The 15,255-nt window shown below is 47.3% G+C and overlaps 1 protein-coding gene across 2 annotated transcripts in view; it reads left to right on the forward strand.

The window, feature by feature from the left end:
- Positions 1–927: 927 nt before the first annotated feature.
- The window catches only part of DSEL (dermatan sulfate epimerase like), a 148,257-nt gene continuing 133,929 nt past the window's right edge, over positions 928–15,255 (forward strand). The window contains exon 1 of one of the 2 annotated variants that reach the window (XM_086965546.1): positions 928–1,417. The gene's annotated coding sequence lies outside the window, so the exon portion shown is untranslated. Of the gene's footprint in view, positions 1,418–4,914; positions 5,047–15,255 lie in introns of those variants that run through there. The other variant, XM_086965547.1, reaches the window with a different exon arrangement.

Here is a 15,255-nt window from a genome sequence, read left to right on the forward strand (position 1 = left end):
GCAACGGTCTCTGCCCAGCCCTACTCAACGGATATATGTCTAGCTGTGTCCCAGCACCCCCACCCTCCCCCAGATCTGGAACGAGGAAGTCTCAGCACAGTCCCATATACCTATGAATACACTTGCTCGGCATCTACCTTAGTGGGCTGGCATGTTGCTGCCTTGGGGGGGGGGAACCATCGACCCACTCATTGACGCTTCTTACTGGTCTGGCCTGTGATTTAATTGACTCTGCCATAGCCCTGACGAACAATACCCCTGTCTATGTTTACCCAAGAACCTACTGACCTGTCATGTTTACAAAGTAAGAAAATAATCACTAAAGTTGAACTTATTGTGTTCAAGATGTGTGAGACCCCTATTATTCACTGCTCCGTAAGCCTGGCCCTGACTCCACTCACACCTCTTGCACTCATCCCCCATATCATTTGGTCAATCTCCAAAGACTGCTGTGCATTTCCAGCACTATACTTGAGAATGCAATCAGTCGGTTTTTTTTTTCATTACTCTAGTGTTACGTTTTATTTTTGGCCATCGCTGAATCACGGGACAACAGTTCTCCTGTAAAAAAGCAGACTTTCGTGCGCACTAAATCACTGCCAGCAATTTGACAAGTCACAAAGAAACTCGCAGTGAAGGTGAGCCGTTGCTTTCCCGGCGCAGTGACCGCGCGCGAGGCGAGCCCCTGCAGCGCAGCACCCCGCGGGCAGCCTGCCCCGGCCGTTGCTAACAGCACTAGAGCCCGCGAGCCTGAAGGCAGCACGCGCAGAGCGCTCCTCGCGCTCCACCCCTCCCATTGTCGGCGCCGCACTCCAGCCGCCTCGCGCTGCTTTCCTCCCTCCTCATCCTCTGGCTGGGCTCTGATCGGCTGGACTGCGAGCTGAGAGGAGGAGCTGCCTGACAGCATGCAGGAGCAGTTGTGAAAGCAGCCACTAGCACCTCAGTGGAAGGCAGCAGGGCAGCCGAAGCAGCCTCCCGAGGCTGGGAGATAACAGACTAACGTGCCTGCGGCTCTTCGAGGGACATTCCGTTCTGCCACAGTTCTTTCAGAGTGCTGCTACCTCTGGGGTGTACGGATCCCTGCGAGGTCCCATCCTCATTAGGAACGGCCCCTCCAGTTCTCTACTATGTGGCACGGCTGTAAGCAGGGCGTGATGGCTTGAGGGAAAGAAACCGTGGTCCAGGGACCCAGCCGAGCCTTCGGAAAAAAAGTCGAATATTTAGTTGCTGCTCTGCCTGTCACTTCATGTTCTCTTAAAGATGACCGCAGCATGACACCAGGAGTGCGAACTTGGGAGGGACAACGCTGCCCCCAAGACGTGGAAATGTGGACTCCGCTCTTTGGTTCTTATGCTAGCGCCAAGAAGCACATACTGCTTGGGTTGACCGGCGCCACACCAAAGTGCGCTCTAATGAGGTAAGGAACATCTTTAGCTATCATTTACCGTATGTAATGATCTAGAGTTGCATATAGTAACACGTATAAATAGCTATTAAACCATGTGGAGGATTAGAGCAATGACGAGTTGATTGATTCCACATGTGTATATTCAACAGAGAACTTGTCTGCATTAAGCATTTATAATTCTAGTTTTTAAGGCAATGGACAAGGTTCTTGCTTCAGGGCGCCCTCTAGCGGCTGCAGCCTAGATATTTTACTATATGCCGCTACCTTCACACGTAACATGACCAGCGGCTATAAACAAGAACGTGGAAATGATGACACCATATTTCTAATACGCAGAGAGCTGGGGATGATCAAGATCGCACTTGAGAGAGTAACTCCATGGTTAAGAGATGTACTTCAGTACTTCTTAACGTGAGCAGTACAAAAAATGCGGGCATAGGCTGGTCTGTCTAAGAGTAATACACGTTACTCCGTGAGGTAACTTGGGAGCAAGCTGTGCTCTTCACGTGTAGCGGGCCAGGGTCGGACTGGAACAGTAAATAGGGCCGGACATTAAGTAAATGTGGCCCACGTTAGAGAATCAGATAGCTAAAGATTGGCCCACATAGGTTTGAACCTGTGATGTCACGCTCTATAGGTATTTTACAACGTATGGTGGACTGCCAGCATTTGTGATTGCTAGAGGCAACGTTTGTGGTAATAGGCAAATCTACAGTAAAAAAAATCGCCAAACTACAACACAGAACAGGCCTACAAACAGTAAAACAACCGACCCACACACACTGACCTGTCAGACCACCCCATCTGGCACTGCATGATTGCCCCATGGGTTAGTCCGACCCTGTTAGTGGGCCAGGACTGTGGCGACGTTAGTAGCAAAATATTGATGTTGTTGCAAAGCAAGGATTGTACTTAACAGACGATCTCACAGGACCCTGTTAATGACATATCCATTATATGCCTGTATGTGTTTTGTACCTGTTGTTTTCAATAGGACTATAAAGCAAGCATGCACACAGACTCCACTGTCTTGTGCTCGCATAGGACTCTGTTAATAATATATCCGTTTCATCCCTGTATTGTGTTTGTATCTGTTGTTTCTAATAGGATTATAGAGGCAGCATGTAAACAAACTCCATTGTCTTGTTGGGGTCGACGTGATTAGAAGAAAAGTCACCCAATGTCTCTCTAATCTGCATAGAATAGGACAATCAGTCTGAATGTTTTTTCTAAAACTGATTGAGCGAAGAAAGTGCACCTCTCAACCCTAGTGACGCCTATAAAAGTAATCTTTCTCTGTGAAAATACCAACTGCGCTAGGGTTTCTTTAGCAAAACTCAAGAAAGAAACGTTGAACATTTGGCCCCCTAGCCGTACACCTAGCCTCTAAGAAATTTTCGGGCATTTCTGCAATTCTTAAAGAATTGCCGGATATACTTCAGAAGCTGTGAAACTGTTTGGAACAAACCTGCTGTCACACAAATTGTCACAATTGGGACATTTCCAGGTTGGCAGATTAATTTACAAGGACACAATTCCACCAATCTTTATTCCATGAACAAGGAGCACGATTTTGCTCTCGAAAATAATGTTTTTGAATGAATATAAAGGGGGGTTTTGTAGCGCAACGTTCACTCCAAGGAGCATATTGGCACTTTTGCGGACAGAAAGAGAAACAGGCGTATGGTGCTGTATAGTGATGTTAAATAGAGAGAAAGGGAGAGTGTGAGAGGGATGAGTTAGATTAGTGACAGCGCTAGGTGGTCTATGGTGGCTCAACTAAAGCCTAAGTGATTTGTTCCGTTGCTCGAAACGGGGTTTGCTGGCGCTTTCACCTCAGTAGTTCCAAAACCGTAAAAGTAAAACACACCTGTTGAGAACATGTGTTGATTAAAACATGAAAGCTTGGGCCACGCTTTTGTGGAGATAGGCTGGAGGGAAGCGTGTCTCATTGTCACTGCACATTTTAAAGAAAAGTTAGCTTGTGGGTAAAAAGATGGACATTTCCTCACTCTTCTGGAGGGCAGTTTTTACCCAAACACCTTTATCAAGTCACAGTGGAAGATGTGAAGTCTTTCAATGCGGAACGTCATATGACACAATCAGAAGCACATATCTCTTATCAATAGCCCTTGCCTGCTTACGCCAGAAATAAAACGTTAGCATGACATGAAGATGATGAGTCATGTATTTAGGAAGAAAATCCCCTACTTATAACAGCATTAAAATTCCTGCCTGACCACTCTTGAGGAGGACAACTTAGTCTGTCCCCATATGCACCTTATGATGATCGCCATCATGAATAAATGTTCAACCCCCATAAGCGCCTCATAACCAGTGCATGCAGCTTGTCCACCTCATTATACCAGGAAAAAGCTACTTTTCCACATTTGGCTGTGTCCACCAGCGCAGCGGGACAGCACACTCCTGCTTTGTGCGGGCCAGGTCCATCCTGATTTTACTGATGTCCCGCTTGGTTCAAAATCAAGCTATTGTGAATCCATGAGGGACTGACCGAAGGAAATGTGTGCGCTGGTTTCAGCACCATCACTTAATGACAAGCCATCCTTACTTCCTTGGTCTATGTACCATCATGGTGGGAAGCGAGGTCGGAAGATGTGGGCCATGGATTCTGGGCGGACCTCTTTGTGGCTGCAGGTGATTCTCGTCATGATTTTACTTCTCTTCCTCCTATTACCTAACAGCCCTTGAATTGGGTACGCTGTACCCCTATAGACAGACACCCTTAGTTCCTTATCTCCCACCTCCATTTTCCAACCTACAGTTATTAGGACCACCTTCACATCAAAACTCTCCTATATTGTTTATCTTAATGGAGACAGCCTTCCTGGATTCATTGCAATGGATTCACAAAGAATTGGCTGTGAGTAGATTTGACTTATTGTAGTTTACTTAACTCACTCCTGAAATCCAGGAGTACGCCAGGAGCACTGCGTGCATAAACCAAAGTAACTTCTTTGTTACTCAATCCCTCTTTCTCTCTTCAGTTCTTTCTTCCTTATACTTTTTAAAGTCTTTCTCCGATGACTTGTTGTGGTGCTCCAGCCACAGAGTTTGATGACCCAGAAAGTCGCTCTCTATCCGCAGGGCTACTTTCACAGGCAACATCTCAGGGACACTTTCCTTCCTAACCTTATTTACTTGCTCCACTGAAGCAGACTGATGGAGTTAATATAACTGAATCTCTCTGAGTTCAACCCTTATCAAGTCAGAGGTAGAAAGGCTAGTTGAAACCATAGGGATTGCAATCTTTAAGCTGCAGGTTACACCCAGATTTCTGCAACAGATGCAGATGCCCACTGAGCTATTTTTCTGGTTTAGCCTTGTATCTTATCTAGATTTATTTTTGGTATCTGGATTGGGTAAGGACACCCTTATGTCCCTCCCTCTCCGCTTCATTGGGTAGCAGGACCTTGAGCTCTGATTGGGTCTACTCTTTTCATAGAAATATGGCAGTTCCGGGTGTGACATGACACAGTAGGATTCTGTGGTTGGAAGAGAGTTGGTTAACAAAAGAGGCTGGTTAGGAGTAGCACACTGGCCCTGCCTCCAGAGTGTGGGGGAAGATCATCGAGTAAGCACTGCACGCAGAAAAAGTTGGACGTGGGAGAATTGGGGTACGTAACTCCGTCATTGATAAACGTGTTCACCAATGAGAACTCATGGAGGGAGAGGGGCCTAGCCGTTTATATATCGGAGTTCTGTCGTGTGGTCTCTGCCTCACCTTTCATGGAATATCCAATTGAAATGTGAAGTGTAATTGTATGTGTGGTGGGTGGGGCGGCGGAGGGTGGGGCTGGGGCGGGGGTGGGGGCGGGAGGGAGGGCTAGAATAATTTAGGAGGCCTGAACGCGAATTTTCACAGGCTTGAGGACTGGGATGAATTGAGCGGCAACTGCCACACTACTACTGAAGGAAACAATGCCTACATTTCTCTCAGCCTTTAGAGCATTGAAGGACTGGGTTCTTTTGGACCCAGCGGTGCCAGGGCACAACACCTGAAACCTTCGTGGGTAACCTGCTCCGGCGTACAAGTCACAGAGACACGGGACACTTCCTTCGGCGTCAAAGAGTCAAGGTTTATTTACTGCAGGGAACACAGAAGTCACGGCAAGTACACCACGTGCAACTTGGGGAGACTGCTTCAAATTGGTTTTGTGGATCGCTCCTTTTATACAGTTTTTACCCATAGGCTAACATTGAACACAAAGGTTTACAACTCAGTTCCCACATCTAGCTCCCAGAGGGGTCGCTTTGGTCGCTTTGAAACATACAAGGTCCGGAACATAAGTGCGAAAACATTTGGCGGTTCCCAACTGTAAAAACCCATCTTCCCACCATTAGCAAATTCCAATCAGCAGTAAAGTAGATTGAAACAGGAACGAAGACAGGTGCAGAGGAAGACGGAGACAGTGGGGAGATCGGAAAGGGTGTAAAAGGGGAGGTGTCGGGAAGCACGAGATACAGGCATCAAAGGGACGTGCCTAATGAGATGCACGGCTGAGACAATAAGTCCGTGCGGCAAGATGAGCCTCGAGCGGCGCCATCTGCCTTACAGTAGCAACCCCCTCATCATAAAGACACTTTCAAAGGACATGTGGCTTCCGCAAATATCTTGGGAGACCCAGGGTCGCGAAGCGGACAGCGTCCGTTCGCTGACTACTTGAGGGCAAGAGACAAAATGGATGCCGTATCTAAGATGGAACCCGTGGGTACAGATGAGAAGCCCACATAACAAACGAACGGTTTAAGTTAGCACAGCGAAACTGCGCACACTTACTAAACTCGTCATTTGCGGTTCATAGATACTAGACTCGACCATATTCGTGCGAGTCGAAAACACCACTTACGATTGTCACGGAACCTCAGACGCTCCTTTTGCCCTCATGTAGGCAAGCACTAGTCGGAATCATATTCGATATTCATCAGACCATCAAGATGTCGTTGTAGCATAGCTCTGTCCGAACGAGTCCCCTTGGTAACAGGTGGTTGTCTCATACACATTGTAGCACAGAGGCCACATAAGGCAGGACCACACTGCACACAAAGGCAACACGTGAACAGGAACACTACCACAACCCCGATGATCATCAGAATCTTCCAACCCCAAGTCGATACCAGGCCCCAAAACCAACCGAGTAACGTCCAATCCCCTACATCCACGTGTATGGATTCGGAGATCTTATGCAACTTCGAGATGGCTTGATAGACAGTAGGAGCATTATCAGGTATGAAAATGCAACAGCTCGAATGGATCACTTTACATACCCCACCGCGATCTGCCAAGACGACATCTAAAACCATACGGTTTTGCAACGTCATAAGTCTCTCCGCCTGAAGTTCTGAGGTGATATTACCAAGGGCACTGGCAGTAATGTTAGCTGTCGATTCTACCACTCGAGTCAAATGTCTCAGGTTCCTACTATTAACCATAGGTCCCCAAAACGGGAGGAAACCCTTGAAAAAGTCTCCTGCCTCTTGACCGGCAGTATCCTCTTCGCTAATTACGCCTCGTACAACTCTAGTCTTATGGTAATCGGCATCTACAGTGAACGTCGGAGGCAACAAATTTGCAACAAAACATGAGCCCATGAAGTCTGAGGGCAACCATGTATATGCACGATCATGACAGATGAAGTACGTACCCTTGGCAGCCAGAAACACAGGGGTCGGGGACATTGGCAGAAGGTAACTTTCAGTGCAAGCACTTACTCCAAGTGAGGCTTGCGAACCACGACCCATAAGACAAAAATTACCAGTGTGGGGTACGACCCATATTGGAGGCGAGCTTTGAAGCTGCTTTTCATTAGTGAACATACTATATTCCCCTCTACTCAGGACCCTATAGGCTTGTACCTCTTCTTTAGGGATGAGAAAAGCATCATGGATCTCATCTTCCAAATCCTGTATTGCCATCGATAGCACCCACTGATACGAGGTAGGACCAGGTTTGGGGGAACGTTCTGGAGAGGGGTGGAAACCTAGTGCGCTTCGAAGCATTGTTTGGTATGCTCGAGCTGACCCTTGGGAACTATACGGTAACACCAGATATGGGATTCCCTTACCCGTAGTATGTGGCATCAACCCACACACCCAACAATTAGTAGTGTTAACCACTAACTGATGCTGATGGAGGAGCTGGATAAAGGAATTGTTGCGGAATTCTACACGTCTAGCCTGTTCGTGTTCCGGCAAAATATGAAAGGAATGGGGAGAAGCAGTAGTAGCAGTAGAAGTAAGGTTAGGGTAAGAAGTAGGAGTAGGGGTAGCAAGTAAAAAGTAAGACATAGCATAATACACCCCACCCGCCAAGAATGCAGAAGCAGTTAAAAACAGTACAAACAATTGGAATACAAAACATTTAGTACGACTAAGTTTCTGCAGTTTGACTCTATACGCCTGAGCTCCTTCCAAATCGTTCAGCTTCGAAAATGCCATTTCCCTACGACCGTCCGCAACGTTTCTTGACGCACTTCGTTCTGTGCAGCAATAGTCAATTCCCAGGAGTTCCTAGGAACCGACGGCCTTTAACCTAGCGTCAAGACCTACTGTCCAGAAGGAAGTACGCGCGCGGCCCTACGGCCCTCAATACACAATATGTATTTTATTTAGCACAAGTAGTTCAGCTGTGGAAGGAAAAAGATACAAGAAAAAAATCTTAATACATGTACAAAACAAGTGTCAATGATACGAATTGTTCAAAGTTGATCAGGGGAAACGAGGATATTGCAGTTATCAGTTTCAGCAAAACAAGAAAAAATTTATTTGTCCTTAGTATGAGAACGCAAAGAATATCGATGTTTCCCGGGACGTGTCTGCTCGTCGAACAAAGGATCCGTTGAAGAGACAGCGTCCTGTTGATCAATTGGTTGATTTGATCTTGAGTCTTTTGCTGACAATTGTTCAACAGTGGCTTTCTGCTGCGCTGAGTGTTCACCAACAAGCTGTGCGTCGCTAAAAGGTACAAACACCGGCAATGTTTCTGCTTCTGTTGACGCAATGCCTTTCCTCACCCACGGGTCTGCCGGCAAAGGAATAGGGACTCGTTTACAATGGGTAGCGTGTACCCAATTCTTCCGCCCCTCAAGACGAACGGCAGTCCTCGTGGCCAGGAGCACCTGGTAAGGTCCAACAAAACGGGGGTCCAGATTCTTCTTGCGTGAGAAGTTACGGGTGACAACCCAATCACCGGGCTGGAGCTGGTGGCCTGGACCCTCCGTCTGCGTCGGCAAGGCGTCGTAAACCTGTTGATGAATTAATCTCAGTTTAGCAGTCAAGTCATGTAAGTAGTCAATCAACATCGGATACTCAAGATCAACGAATATACCTGGCCTAGGAACCCCCCACACATTCGCAGGACGGCCGAACACTATTTCATAGGGACTAAGCCCTATTCGGGAGTGTACAGTCGCCCTAGTTGACAGTAATGCTAGAGGCAAAGCGTCAGGCCACGAAAGTCCAGTCGTAGCCTGAATCTTCGCTAGTTTTAGTTTAAGGGTACCATTGTAACCTTCAACCAATCCAGCTGACTGGGGATGATTGGCGCTGTGGAATTTTTGATTAATTCCAAGGCCCTTACACACACTCTTCATCACACTTCCAACAAACTCACTTCCGTTATCTGACCACACGACTCTAGGCATTCCATACCGAGGAAAGTATTCCTTCAGTAGGATTTTCGCAGTAGACAAAGCAGTATTATCTTTGAGGGGATAGGCCTCGATCCATCGGGAGAATGCGCAAACCACAACCAAAACGTATCTCAGGTTATTGCATCGCTCCATATGGATGAAGTCCAATTGGATCACCTCAAAGGGATACAAAGGAGGAGCAAAACTGCCAGGGGGAGTTGGGGTTCCTTTGCCAGGATTGTACATTATACACACCATACAATTCTTCACCAGACGTTCAGCACACTTCGTAATACCATCATTCTTCCACACATCAGCCAACAACTTGCAAATACCTTTCGCGCTAATATGTGCTAACCCATGTGCCATTGTCACAACGGCCAGTACATACGCATCAGGCAACATCCATCTTTTCTGATCCGACAAGTCAATCCAGCAACCATTCGCATCCAACCTTCCCGTACTTTCTTTCCATTTCATCTTTTCAGTGTCGGTGGCCTCATTCTGAATTGCTTTCACGCTCTCTATAGTATTCTCACACATACTTGATTCTGTAGGCCACCTAACCGAACTCGTCACATACATTCGAGTGCTAAGGTTCCGGGCAGTCTCCTTAGCAATCTCATCTGCAAACGCGTTACCACGACCAACATCATCCGTCACCTTACGATGCGCACTACACTTAACAATTGCAACTTGAGCAGGCAAAGTCAATGCATCCAAAAGATCGTTCACGAGCTGGCCATGCTGTATTTTCGTGCCATGCGACGTGAAGAAACCACGCTCTCGCCACAACCGTCCAAAGTTATGCGCTACACCGAAAGCATACTGGCTATCGGTGTACACATTCACACGTTTACCTTTTGCTAATACACATGCTCTAGTAAGAGCAATCAGCTCTGCGGCTTGGGCAGAATTCTGATTCAATCTCGCAGTCTCAACAACAGTATTCAACGTCACAACAGCATAAGCAGTAGTCACATCACCATTCGGTAATTTAAAACATGACCCATCCACATACAGGGTGCCGTCAGGGTCTTCCAATGGAGTGTTTTTAAGGTCCACTCGGCCTTTTGTTTCCTCCTCTGTACGCAAGTAGCAGTCATATTCTGCTACTTCATCTGACTCTGCACTAATCGGTAACAAAGTTGCCGGATTTAGGACATTACAACGTTTTATCTGAATGTGACTTGCCAAGAGCGTCAATTCGTACCCAGATAACCTCGCACTCGTCAAGTGCTGAGTTTTCGTTCGATTCAAAAGAGTATCGACTGCATGCGGAACCATCACCGTAAGCATATTATCCATGACCAATCCTGCTGATTGTCGGATGGAGACCGCAGCTGCCGCAGTTGCTCTCAAACAACTCGGCAATGCTCTAGCTACTGGGTCTAAGGTCGAGGAAAAATATGCACATGGACGTTGCTTACCACCAAAAGGTTGCGTTAGAACACTCAAAGCACAACCTTCCCTCTCGTGAACATATAACGTGAACGGCTTGCTGTAATCAGGGGTACCTAACACAGGAGCCGAACACAATGAATCACGTAATTCAGAAAAACTTTTCTGACATTCTTCCGTCCATGGTAAAGGAGTTGAAACATCCTTGCACGTAAGAGCCACCAATGGTTTCGCTAGCAACGAAAAATTAGGAATCCACTGCCTGCAGTACGACGTGATACCTAGAAAGGCACGCACATCTCTCTGGGTTTGTGGCACAGCCATTCGCGCAATCGCTGCAATTCTCTCTGGGGTCAATCTCCTCCCCTCCTTTGACAATAAGTGACCTAGATAGGTTACTTCTTGACAACAATATTGGAGTTTAGAAGGTGACACCTTGTGATTTAACTCACAGAGATGTTGCAGCAACGATACCGTAGCAATCTTGCAAATGTCCTGAGTATCAGCAGCCACCAATAAGTCGTCGACGTATTGGATTAAAGCCGCACCAACTGGCAACCTAAACGCATCTAGTTGACCCTTCAAAGCTTGACTGTAAATCGATGGACTTTCACAGTAGCCTTGAGGAGCTCGTTTGAACCGGAAGCTACGTCCACCAAGAGAGAAACCGAAAAGGTCCCTGCTCTCTTTGGCAATCGGGATGCTGAAAAACGCATTTTTCAAATCAATCACCGAAAACCACGAAGCAGTAGCTGGAATCAGAGTCAGTAGCGCCGTGATGTCAGGCACAACAGGGAATTGAGGAACCACAATTTTATTTACCTCCCGTAAATCGATAACAAAACGATAAACAGGCGGTTTGGTAGGATCAGTACGTTTAAGAATGGGCAGTACAGGGCTGTTGCACACGTTTCCCCGTGTCTCCTCAATAACATCTTTCTCGATCAAATCATAGATGATCGCTAACAAAGCTCGTTCACCATCCAGGGAGATACGATATTGGGGAATACGTGGCAATCGCACATTAGATTTCAACTGAACAACATAAGGGGAGATATCAAGTAGGCCCACATCATTTGGACCCGTCGCCCACAAAGACGCAGGAAGAGAATCCAATTCCGGTGGAAGCTTATCGAGGGACAAATACATGGGAGAGACTACCTTCTCTCCGAACGTAAGCTTTACACCCGCAGGAGAACAATACAAAGTTGCATACAAACGTTTAAGCAAATCCAGACCCAAAAGATTTTCACCACAACCAGTGGTTAGAATCAACGGAGCTTCAAGCTCACGAGGCCCAATTTTAAGGGGCAAAGGGCATGAAACTGGATTGCTAACGGGGGCGCCAGAGAATCCAACGGATCGTAGCCAGAATCTGAGCTGAGGTAGAAACGGCCCACGCACTTTCTGAATTCTTCAATTTATTGCACAGGTCGGGCAATAGGTTCGATACAAATTTATCCACAAACAGCCGTTGTCCACCCTCAGTACCCATATCCTGTCCACTATGATCAACGAATGTTTCCTCAAACCTCGTAAAGAAGTCTGAAACACTCTCATCTTTCTTTTGCTTACAGGCTGACAACTTGTCCCAATTTACCCTCATAGCTGGCATGAGCGTTTTCATTAACGTAATGATCCGCTGGGGAAGAAGTTCAATCAACTGATCGGGTTTAGTAGCAGCCGCTTGTCCAGCGTCTGCCGCTGTAATAGCAGCCCAATCACCACCTAACTCATTTGTGTGATCTTGGTGACGAATCTTGGCCCATACCGGTTGCGGTACGACATTGCCAAACAACATGTCGATATCGGCAAGATTCATCACCGTAGCATCTACGAGCTGCGATAATTCCTTATAATACCCAGCAGGATTTTTGCGAGGATCGGGCAAAGTTTGTTTCACCTGAAGCACTTCCGATCGTTTCCATGGGAGGTGTATCCACACTCTCTGGAAATGTGCCGCTATTGGGTTATTAACATCGGTATTATCAGCGGGTACCCAAACCGGCGGAACTTCACGCATAGGATATTGGCCAGACTCAGATTGTTGGCGTTCAAGATCCTCTACAAACAGTGCGTGAGGAATAGGAGCTAGACGAAAAGACAGCAACTGCTCGATAGCACGTCGGACATTAGTGTCGACTATCAGTCCAGTAGCGAACTGAAGCCGAAGATTAGACAGGGCGGTCAGCACCTCGTCAGGCGCAACGGCCGCTATCTGATCATGTAAAAGTTTACACATTTCGTCAAACACATATCTCTGAGTCGGTATGTTGAATTGACTAAATGTTTCAAGAACAACTCGGGGTGGATTTCTCTGTGGATTGTCCATCCAACCCATCGCCATATTGTACAGCGCAGCGCGTTCTCTATTAGCAGGAAGCTGACTACGCCTCTGCGGTGGGCCATCAGAACCAGCGGACCCAAAAACAGGTCCGAGCGACTGAAAGAAGGTAGCCGCAATGGGAGAATTACGATTACGAGTAGAGGGACAAGAATAAGACACAGGACTAACAAGAGAAGGAGTAGAAACATTAGCAACCACAGGGGTTAACAACACAGGAGCAGTAGCGTGAGTAGGAGTATGTGGAAGCGGAGGAGCAGTAGGAATAGAAACAGGCACAGGAGCAGGAACAGTCGGAAGAGCGGGTGCAGGTTGAGGAACTGGTGGAGGAACAACAGGTGGAAGAACAGGTACGGCAGGGACCACAGGAGCTGCGGTACCCTGTACGTACGGAGGTGGCGACTTCATAAGATAGGACATTAAAGGATCCTCAACTGCCTCTTCCTTCTTATCTGACTCCGTAGGCAAAGCAGGATAGCATTTATCTATGGTCATACGCTGCAGCCTCTCAAACACTTCCTTATCCTTATCCTCCTTATCACGCTGAAACTGCTCAGCTTTCTTCACAATAGTAGCAACATTATCTCGCTCACTACGTTTATTCTGTCTGATCTCTTTCTGTCGGGCTTCTTTGCGCCACAACCGAAAGGCATCAAACATGGCCGGCCTAGATTTGCGTTCGAACAACTTTATTTCCAAATTATCTAAGATCGACGCTTCGAAGCTACCATGAGGTGGCCAACGAAGATCGCCGTCTTTCTTTGTATATTTTATCCAGTAATCGTTAAAAGCAATCGGGCCTAGCCCATGTTTGCTGTATAGGTCATAAGTAGGAGTTCCTACTGGAGGTATCGGACACGAGTCCTCCAGCAGGGAATCCGCACCACAAGGTCTAAAGCAACTGAACAAAGTACTGCGACCAGGCATCTTGCACGCTAGCCGAGTTTCACAAACTTCAAGGGTTACGGGATTTACCAAGTCCCAGCAAGAACAAAACCCTCGGTCTTTGGCGGCTGCAGTCGTCAAACAAGTACAACAACAAAGTACGCTTAGCAAAGTGTCACTGACAAAAACACTCACACAGCGTGTACAACAACAACAAACACTAGTGTTTACAACAAAGACACTCGCTAAAGTGTCTACAACAAAAACACTCGCTAAAGTGTTTACAACCAAGGATTCTGGGAGCGACCCACAAATACTTAACTCAAAGATCAATGGCGTCCTCAGGAAGGCCCGTCAATCGTCTCGCTATACCAAGGTCTACGCCAGGCGCCAAAACAGGTCTACAGTCAGGGCAGCAGTCCGTCGCAGCCGTTAGGAGGCGGGAATCTTCGCGGGAAAAGTCTTCGGGCCACTTATTTCGACAACAGGATCGATGAAGCGGGGTGCACCTTCCCTCGGAGATTTCACACGAAGTTCCTCACGATCGTCGGGCTTGGACCGGTACCACTGATGCAGCCCCACGTTGGGCGCCAACTGAAGGACTGGGTTCTTTTGGACCCAGCGGTGCCAGGGCACAACACCTGAAACCTTCGTGGGTAACCTGCTCCGGCGTACAAGTCACAGAGACACGGGACACTTCCTTCGGCGTCAAAGAGTCAAGGTTTATTTACTGCAGGGAACACAGAAGTCACGGCAAGTACACCACGTGCAACTTGGGGAGACTGCTTCAAATTGGTTTTGTGGATCGCTCCTTTTATACAGTTTTTACCCATAGGCTAACATTGAACACAAAGGTTTACAACTCAGTTCCCACATCTAGCTCCCAGAGGGGTCGCTTTGGTCGCTTTGAAACATACAAGGTCCGGAACATAAGTGCGAAAACATTTGGCGGTTCCCAACTGTAAAAACCCATCTTCCCACCATTAGCAAATTCCAATCAGCAGTAAAGTAGATTGAAACAGGAACGAAGACAGGTGCAGAGGAAGACGGAGACAGTGGGGAGATCGGAAAGGGTGTAAAAGGGGAGGTGTCGGGAAGCACGAGATACAGGCATCAAAGGGACGTGCCTAATGAGATGCACGGCTGAGACAATAAGTCCGTGCGGCAAGATGAGCCTCGAGCGGCGCCATCTGCCTTACAGTAGCAACCCCCTCATCATAAAGACACTTTCAAAGGACATGTGGCTTCCGCAAATATCTTGGGAGTCCCAGGGTCGCGAAGCGGACAGCGTCCGTTCGCTGACTACTTGAGGGCAAGAGACAAAATGGATGCCGTATCTAAGATGGAACCCGTGGGTACAGATGAGAAGCCCACATAACAAACGAACGGTTTAAGTTAGCACAGCGAAACTGCGCACACTTACTAAACTCGTCATTTGCGGTTCATAGATACTAGACTCGACCATATTCGTGCGAGTCGAAAACACCACTTACGATTGTCACGGAACCTCAGCATGACGTGCGTTGACACCTACCCTTTCCTAATGCAAGTTTGTATTGAACTCT

The sequence above is a fragment of the Lissotriton vulgaris genome, chromosome 4_1 (assembly GCF_964263255.1).
Source record: "Lissotriton vulgaris chromosome 4_1, aLisVul1.2, whole genome shotgun sequence".
Lineage (NCBI taxonomy): Eukaryota > Metazoa > Chordata > Amphibia > Caudata > Salamandridae > Lissotriton > Lissotriton vulgaris.